This window comes from Pocillopora verrucosa, chromosome 4 (genome assembly GCF_036669915.1).
Source record: "Pocillopora verrucosa isolate sample1 chromosome 4, ASM3666991v2, whole genome shotgun sequence".
Lineage (NCBI taxonomy): Eukaryota > Metazoa > Cnidaria > Anthozoa > Scleractinia > Pocilloporidae > Pocillopora > Pocillopora verrucosa.
In genome coordinates this window covers 11,321,365-11,329,206 of record NC_089315.1, presented here as the reverse complement: position 1 = coordinate 11,329,206, position 7,842 = coordinate 11,321,365, and the positions used below count along the sequence as shown (strand labels likewise).

Below are 7,842 nucleotides of genomic sequence, written 5' to 3'. Positions count from 1 at the left end.
TCATGAAATAGTTTGGGTGAGTGTTCTACTACTGTTTGCTCTGCCAAGGTCAGGATACACCTACCTACAGGATATTTAAGAGCGTGTTCTTAGGCTTGAATTAGAGAGAGAGACAGAGACTCGGAGAATGAAATAAAGTTCCCGAACAGGCTCTTCTTGCCTCTCGTTTGCACGTGGTGGTCGAGCTAGTTTACTCCAACAGTTCAACAAGAATCAAAATGTTCGATCTTTTTTGACATTCTACGAATATTATTCATTTGGAAATAAAGAATTGTTCCGTGCTTAGCGTGCGCATATCGAATTATGGATGGAGGCGGAAAGCTTGGAGAGCTCGAGAGAAGCGTAAGAGTTGAGGCCAGTCGAGGCGCAGCCGCGAGCAACCCTAGCTTCTAGAGTTGTGGTCAAACTTTCCAAGTGCATCCATAACTCGATATGCGCACAGCTTAAGCATGAGACAATTCTTTTATATCATAGCATGGAGACACGTTTCATATGTTGTTTAGGTTACGTTACTACATAACTGTAAATATCTTGGCCAAATGGGAGCTCGGGTCATTATGTTAGTTCTAAATAAACCCTCGAAGTAAATAACTGTAAATATATGAAAATCATATATGTGAACTGCGGTTGAAGAAACGAATATTCACCACTTCGAGGGTTTATTTGGAACCAACATTATGACCAGCTCCCAGTTGGCTTATTAGCTCAGTTGGTATAGCACTGCACCGGTATCGCAGAGGTCATGGGTTCAATCCGGCACGAGCCTGAATTTTTTTCAGGTCTTATTTTCACTACTACTTAAGTAGTGTTCATAACTGCGAGGATCGCTTCCATATTCGTTTCTTCAACCGCAGTTCACATATCTACGAATTTCATATATTTGTGGTCATTTCGCTACCAGAAAGTTACCTTTGGATGCACGCGCACAGTCGCTATTTTTTGACTTATTTTTTATAAACAAATTAGGCCCTTAGGATGCTAGATCTTACCGACCTAAAAACTAAGGAACATCCTTTTAAGTATGTCCAAGAGCCTAGACTCACTTTTTTTTCCTTTTCGAGTGTTTCCCAGTACTTCGCATAGCTCTTCTGAATTACTTACCGAGCCACAAGGCGGCAAAGTAAATAATTCACTATTACTTATCGAGATTGAAAATAATTATTGTTCCAGTGCATATACAAGAAGTGGTCTTAAAAGTAGTTATAGAGGAAACCACCTAGAGTCATTTTTTTAATAGCTCAATATCATATCGTGAAAAGGCTTCAGGGGCCTGAAAAACCAAACAATACTTGCGCCTGCAGCGTGTAGAACGAGGTTTGTGATCACCAAGGACTCAAGGCACTTCATCATGATCGAACGTGTGGACCTTGAAATGTTTCACTTAGCCTTTGGCCTGTGAGTGCCCAAATATAGAAGACGGACCATGAGCGCTCAAATATAGAATACAGACCAAGAATTACTTTTTTAACAATCTTGTTTTGACGGTGTCTTTCTATGACGGTTTCACCACAGAACTTCCGCTTAGAGGTATATGTTTCTTTCTCGCAATTTCCTGTCTGTTTCTCTGGCGGCTGTGCGAAAATTCTTCGAAACTTTCTTCACCTTCCTCTAGCTCCACTGAAAATGGCAGACTGAACTTTGTTCCGTTAGGGAAGCCGAAGATTCGAAATGAAGAAACACGTTGAGGAAACTTGTCGCACTGAAAAGTTTAGTTGCGTTTGAAGGGATGAATTGAAGGAGAATTGTTTGGAAGGTTCTCTCGTCCTTACATACGTATAGACTAACGTTATGTTCAGTGTTCGTGCTTTTTCGCGACAGACACATGTGCGAAACGTGAGTTTGTCAGCTACCGTTTCTCGTTTCACATTGACACATTATTCACCAAGAAGTTTTGCCTAAAAAATAATTTGCTTTAGAGGGAATGGTGTTCATTGGTCAGAGATAGCAAGCCAATCAGATTTTTTTTTTATATTTTCCTCGAATTTCGAAGAAATTCAGGAACTCGATGCTTCTGACTTCGAATCCGGAGACACGGTAAAGTTCGGCCTTCTTTGCAATTGCCTCAGGATAGGTAGGTCCCATAACTTAAGAGCATAATTATTTTTAAGAAGCGCTGGGAGTCTGGAGCTGAAGACATTTAACTCAGCAAAGTCTACTTACCAAACACTCATTTGTAATTCACAGACGCAAGTATTTTGCCCAGTCGGCATATTTTAATGCATATATACTACAGCAATTAAGGTAAGTAGACTGCTGTAAAAATGCCACTAGGTGACAGGCATTTCAGACTCTCTCTATCACCATGAAATGTCCGATATTGTCAAGTTTTTCAGCTAACGAAATTCGACACTCTCGCTGTTGTTGGAACAATCTACTTCCGTGTTTTAGTTTGTCTATTATGGTTTCCATGAATGTGTTTAGCTGACAATTCTGTCGTCTAGAAGAAAAGTGAAATCGACAATTCGAGTCTGGCTTTTTTCATTTTCTTAAACTTTAAAGGAATCAGTAGATATTCGGGTTCTGTTTAAGTTATTAGCTAAATGCGTGGAGATTTGTACGGCTTAACAACATAAAAATGTGTTCGCTATCTGGCATAAAAACGAGAAAAGCTTCATTTTTCCTTAGTTCATTAGTTTCGATTTCGTTTTTGAAATGTTTGGAATATGTTGCAAAAAATATGTATATGAGGTAATGGCAGTATTGGAGCTTAAAGATTGGAAAAGCAACGATTTCCACTTGTAGTTTTGGATGAGAACTGCACACACCTCGACAAAAAGACCAAAACGAGTTTTTGGGACACCGATAAATGCTTACTTAATCTTACTTAATGCTTACTTCGACGTTCATGTAAAGGATTTTTGATAGAGATCATCGCTTTTTCGCCGCTGTTTTATCAGGAACAGATTTAGCTAATGTTGATACGAGGAAAGCGTAAGTTTTAGCAAATATGTAATAATATATTTCCTTCTAGAAACTTGCAATGTTTGCTCCGTGGCGATCCCAGAGATCTTTGCGCAAACACAATTAAGACGGAAGTACTAATAGGGGAACCCCCGCCTAATCTGAAACCTTATGTTACAAATGCTATTGGTCAAAATTGACTAATCACTTCGCGTAACAACATATTTGCATATTGTGTGATATACATTTTGAAGGGAGATCTTTCAGCCAAGCGCAACGGTTGGCTGATATATTTTCTCTCAATTAAGAACATGATAATTTCAACGTTTAAGGCTTCGCCATTCACGAGTGACAAATGTGAAACCGGTTCAAGAAACTTCAGTAACGCCATACAGAGGATTAGTGAGTGAAAAGCCATTAAACATTATGGTGTACACTCGTAGGGGCCAGTGGAGACCACGCTTTTACGGGCGATTCGAAATATTTCTCTCAGTGCCGACGAAATCTTCGTTCGTAATAGCGGAAAAAGTAGGACGGGAAGTTTGGGAAGTCGGTGTTATAAATAATTTCCCTCTTGACTCCTACGTGTCAGTACACGAAACATGAATCATTGATAGCCACGTGGAACACTCATGTAATTGGACGGAGCATCTGACGAATGAAGGAATAAAGAGAGTTTCTCTCTCTCTCTGACTCTTATATAGAAAGTCATGCTAAGGTGAGAAAAATGTTTTGATTATCATTGTTCGGTAGGGAAGGTAAATGAATAATTGTTCATGTAGTGGAGTTTTATTACAGTTGCATTGAAAGAATAAAGATTGAAGATTAGCTACATGATTTTCCCACTGCGACAAAACTCCTCTATTTACCTAAACTTTAAGGCAAAGTTGAAAAAATACCTCGTTCGAACGTGTTATTTCAACTTCCATAAAATTTCTCCGCCAAAAATTTCCCTTCTCTCATTCCGCGATAACCGTAATATTGAATAAACGTGTAGTTCAATGCCTATAAAATAATTTCCACTGGAGTTATGGGCACATCCATCCACTTATCAACGCCTATGGAACCTGTTGGGATTATACTTTCCATAACTTGAATCGCAATAGTTTGAGTAAAAGTTATTTCTATACTGAACAGAGCGGTGAACAAAAATTCCGCTTTGATATGGAAATGGAAAATAACAGAGTCGAAAACCTTTCCCCAAAAACTTATATTTAGATTTGACACGAAAAATAAGTTAGATTCGCGTTGATATCTTCCTCGGCGTTGCCGAGGAAGACGTCGATTTAAATGGAATTTGTAAATTTTGTCAAATTTCGCCAACAGCTAGATGTGTTTACGGTCTCTAAAGGTGCCACAACTCAACTCCAGCACAACTTGAACAACGTTGAGTTCCAAATGGAAACTTAAATAATCTAAGTTACCGTCGGGGTTTCCGTTCTCAGTCAGCGCAAATTTTGGTGATTGCACGTTGTTTTGTAGAAGGCGACTAAGAAATGTGCTAAGTTGCTAAAATGTACGTGCTGAGTTGGTGTTCTTCCCACTGGATCTTTTGTTTGGCCGCCTCCGCGTTTCCGTCGTGGTTTGCGTAAGGTCTCTAATGTTGCTGGAGGCGGAAAACACGCAATTTCTGAATTCATTTCAGTGTTTCTGTGAACAACTCTCCGAGTTTAGGTTACATCAAATGTGAAAAAACTGCCCACAAAATGTTGACCTTACATCAAAAGGTGTTTCCAACGATTTAAATGCTCATTACCGTCTTTTATCCTTAATCGTCGCCATGAAATAGTTAAAACTTAGGCAAAGATTTCAGTTTTGTCCGATCTTATTACTAAACTTAGTGCATCTGCTGAAGTATTATACGTCTTTTTTAAGAGAGGTTAAAAAATCGTTTACCATCCAATTGACTAGTCTTCAACTCAACTAGGTTATGTTGTTTTAAACTTATCTAAAGAAAAAAAGTACACTCGACTTGTTTTCATTAGACCTTTTTTTTAAACACCGGGAACACTTTTTATGTTTCCTTGATTTGAGAACCTTTCTCAATCTTCGCTTCGTGCATAATCTAGATTATCTAGGAACAGTTTGCTAGATCGTCAACTACTTCTGAACCTGAATGTTTGACTGTCCTGGAAAAGAAAACCCTTTACTTAAGAAGTCCTCCCATCTTCACTAAGTTCTGTTGACCAAGTGAGGTCAGACTGCTCGCTAAGCAGTTGAAAGGGGGGTTACGAGGAGTACACGTGTCATTCAGTCTAGTGCTTATCACAAATAACCCCTGAAACATTCATTGACGACATGCGGTTTGACAGAGCTCTATGAGCCTTTTCCTCGAAGTCACCGCCACTTTTGCGTGAAAGCGTGCGACAAACATGTCCAACTGAAGAATGCCCATTATTTTACCAATGATTCTTCTTCACGACATACATCAATCTTTTCAACTAAACCCTGGACCTAAGGTTAATCGAGAAAGTAGGCTAAAGTGACTTAAGCGTAATATAACCGATGAAATTGGTTGGCTCAAAGTTTGTCCCATGTATGCTCTTCCACTCGATGTTTGCCGAACAAAATATACGATGGCATTCTGGTCTCTCTTCTTTTAAATCAAGGACTCTTAAACCTGTCTCAGGTTATTTATCAGTCAGTTTCCTTGTCTCTGTCAAGTTAATTACAGAACTATTCTAATACAATTACTTTACCGAAGTATACAACACCCAAGGTTATCTAATAATATATTATGATAAAGAGTGTCAAATAGTCAAGTTGGTTTCCGAATTTTCTCTTGGTTGAAATGAGATTCAAAGTTATTGAATTCTCAGCCTCGTACATTGTATGTAGAGTTTTCTGGTCTAGATTAACTGACTTCAACGACAGGAATAGCGGAAGTTTTCCTTCAGGCAAATTCCAGCGGTACGAGGATGTCGTTACTTCAATATTTCTAATTCTGTACAATGACACAACGTAGCGATCACGTGCTCTTAGAAAGGTACGTTCTTAATAGAAGTCAGTTCCGGTTATAATCCTCTCTCTAAAGCAACGTGCTTGCTTAGTCGGTGCTCGTCCTTCCATAGTCATCCTTGAATTTCAATCAGAGGTAAGGCTTATACTTTGCGATTCATCTCGACGAAAGCGGTCAGTCAAAATAAATTATGCCCATAAAACTGATTTTGATACAATCTTCAATTAAAGGGATTTTCGAGATCGTCTTCCGGTCATTTCTTAGAAGTAATGGTTACGATATTTTATGGCTCCGTTAGAAGGTTTCCTTAATTTTCAAAGGAACTATTATTTGAAATAAGGGTGGTCATTCAATAACGGCGAATGGTTGATAACCAGCGCTCTTGATGAACATATATTCATCTTCCCAGTTACTATGCTTCTCCAAATATTCATGCGTAGATTTGCGAAGTTCATAGTTTGCAATCCCTCTTGATCTTCTTCATCCTTTTCTATTCTAGTTCTTTTACGTTTTCCTCTTACCTCTTTGGTATTTGTACACCCTCACAGACTATTATTTTAAAATTTAAGTTGAAGCAAATTTTCTTGTTCGCAAAATTTGATTCAAAATTTCGTGATCTATGTGTTTAATGTCTGCACCAAGTACGGACGTCTCCTTTCATTTCTATTTCGTAGTAGCGAGACCCTAAAGATTCATTGGTAAAGTTTCAAAACTTAGTCAGCGCCGAAATGATAGGAAATTTGTAAACTTTAGACGAACTAGGTACCACGATGTGAATTGGCGATTTTCCAAGAGGTTCATCAAACGACCACGTGTACTTAATAGTTATAAGCATGTTCAGGATAAAGGGCTGATTAGAAAGGAGGTGGCCACTGATTTAATGTTATTAATCAATACTTTTCTTGAAAATTACATTTAACCATATTATATTACGCATAGTTAGGCGTTCTAATCGCTTGGCTAAAATCCTCAAAGGCTTCGTTAAGACTCACGTAACGCGTGACACGTCAATTAACAGTAAGATTATTATTCTATGCCTTCTCGAAACGTGAGCTCAGGATGTGTCTGCATAGAAAGCGAAAGAAAACTATGGAAAGTCCACCTCGATAGTCGGCTAAATAGCAATTAAAGTGAAACACCTTCAGATAATCCCGACATAGGCTTCATGCGAAAGGCTCTCTGCGAACCTTTACGGTGGAATTGGTGGCTTTTAATTCCCCTTCATTTAACGTGACTCTCGTATGAGGAACGCGAGCTTGAAGTACCATTATTGTCCGTGATGCATGTGGGATTTCAGGGTAACTGGGGTGTCCGGGGCGAATTCACCGCGTTTTGCTTCGGTTGGATTCGTTCCGTTGGCATTACTCACTACTGAAGTATCTTAGGTATGGGCTATAAAGGGGGAAAAGCAGATGAAATAAAACCGAGCTACACCGCCCTGAATCAGCCCACGAAATTCACAAGTTTCAATTGAAAACTACTTAAGCGGGATAATTTTGTTCATAATCAAAACTAATATCGTTCAGGGCCCTGTTGTTCAAGAGCGGATAACGCTATCCAACGGATAAATCTCTATCCAGCGGATAACTGTTAAGAAAACGTACTGTGTTATCCACTGGATAGCGATTTATCCAGTGGATTGCGTTATCCTACCTTTGAACAACCGGAGCCAGATGTTTTAGGTTGAGAGTGCGACCACTTATTCCCATACAAATCCCTATATTTCGCCCTCTGCGCAACGTTAACATATTTGCATATTTGTGGAGTGTGTAAGCTTAGGCTGGTGATTGGACATTAACGAAGATTATAACATATTTCTCCTAAGCGTAATTTTCTTTATACCTGAAAACGAAATTTAGAACATTGCCAGAACTTTCTTCACGTTTATTTATTCTATTTGTGTTTTTTACAAAATATTTTGGTTTCCGCGGGTTCCGCGGTCAGCAGTGCGCGAAACCACTCGTCTTTTTCCTCTCAAATAT

At 39.0% G+C, this 7,842-nt stretch overlaps 1 protein-coding gene across 3 annotated transcripts in view; it reads left to right on the top strand.

The window, feature by feature from the left end:
- The first annotated feature begins 2,024 nt into the window (after positions 1-2,024).
- The window catches only part of LOC131777404 (TNF receptor-associated factor 2-like), a 39,182-nt gene continuing 33,364 nt past the window's right edge, over positions 2,025-7,842 (top strand). For 2 of the 3 annotated variants that reach the window (XM_066164884.1, XM_066164880.1), the window contains exon 1: positions 3,180-3,619. The gene's annotated coding sequence lies outside the window, so the exon portion shown is untranslated. Of the gene's footprint in view, positions 2,072-3,179; positions 3,620-7,842 lie in introns of those variants that run through there. The other variant, XM_066164881.1, reaches the window with a different exon arrangement.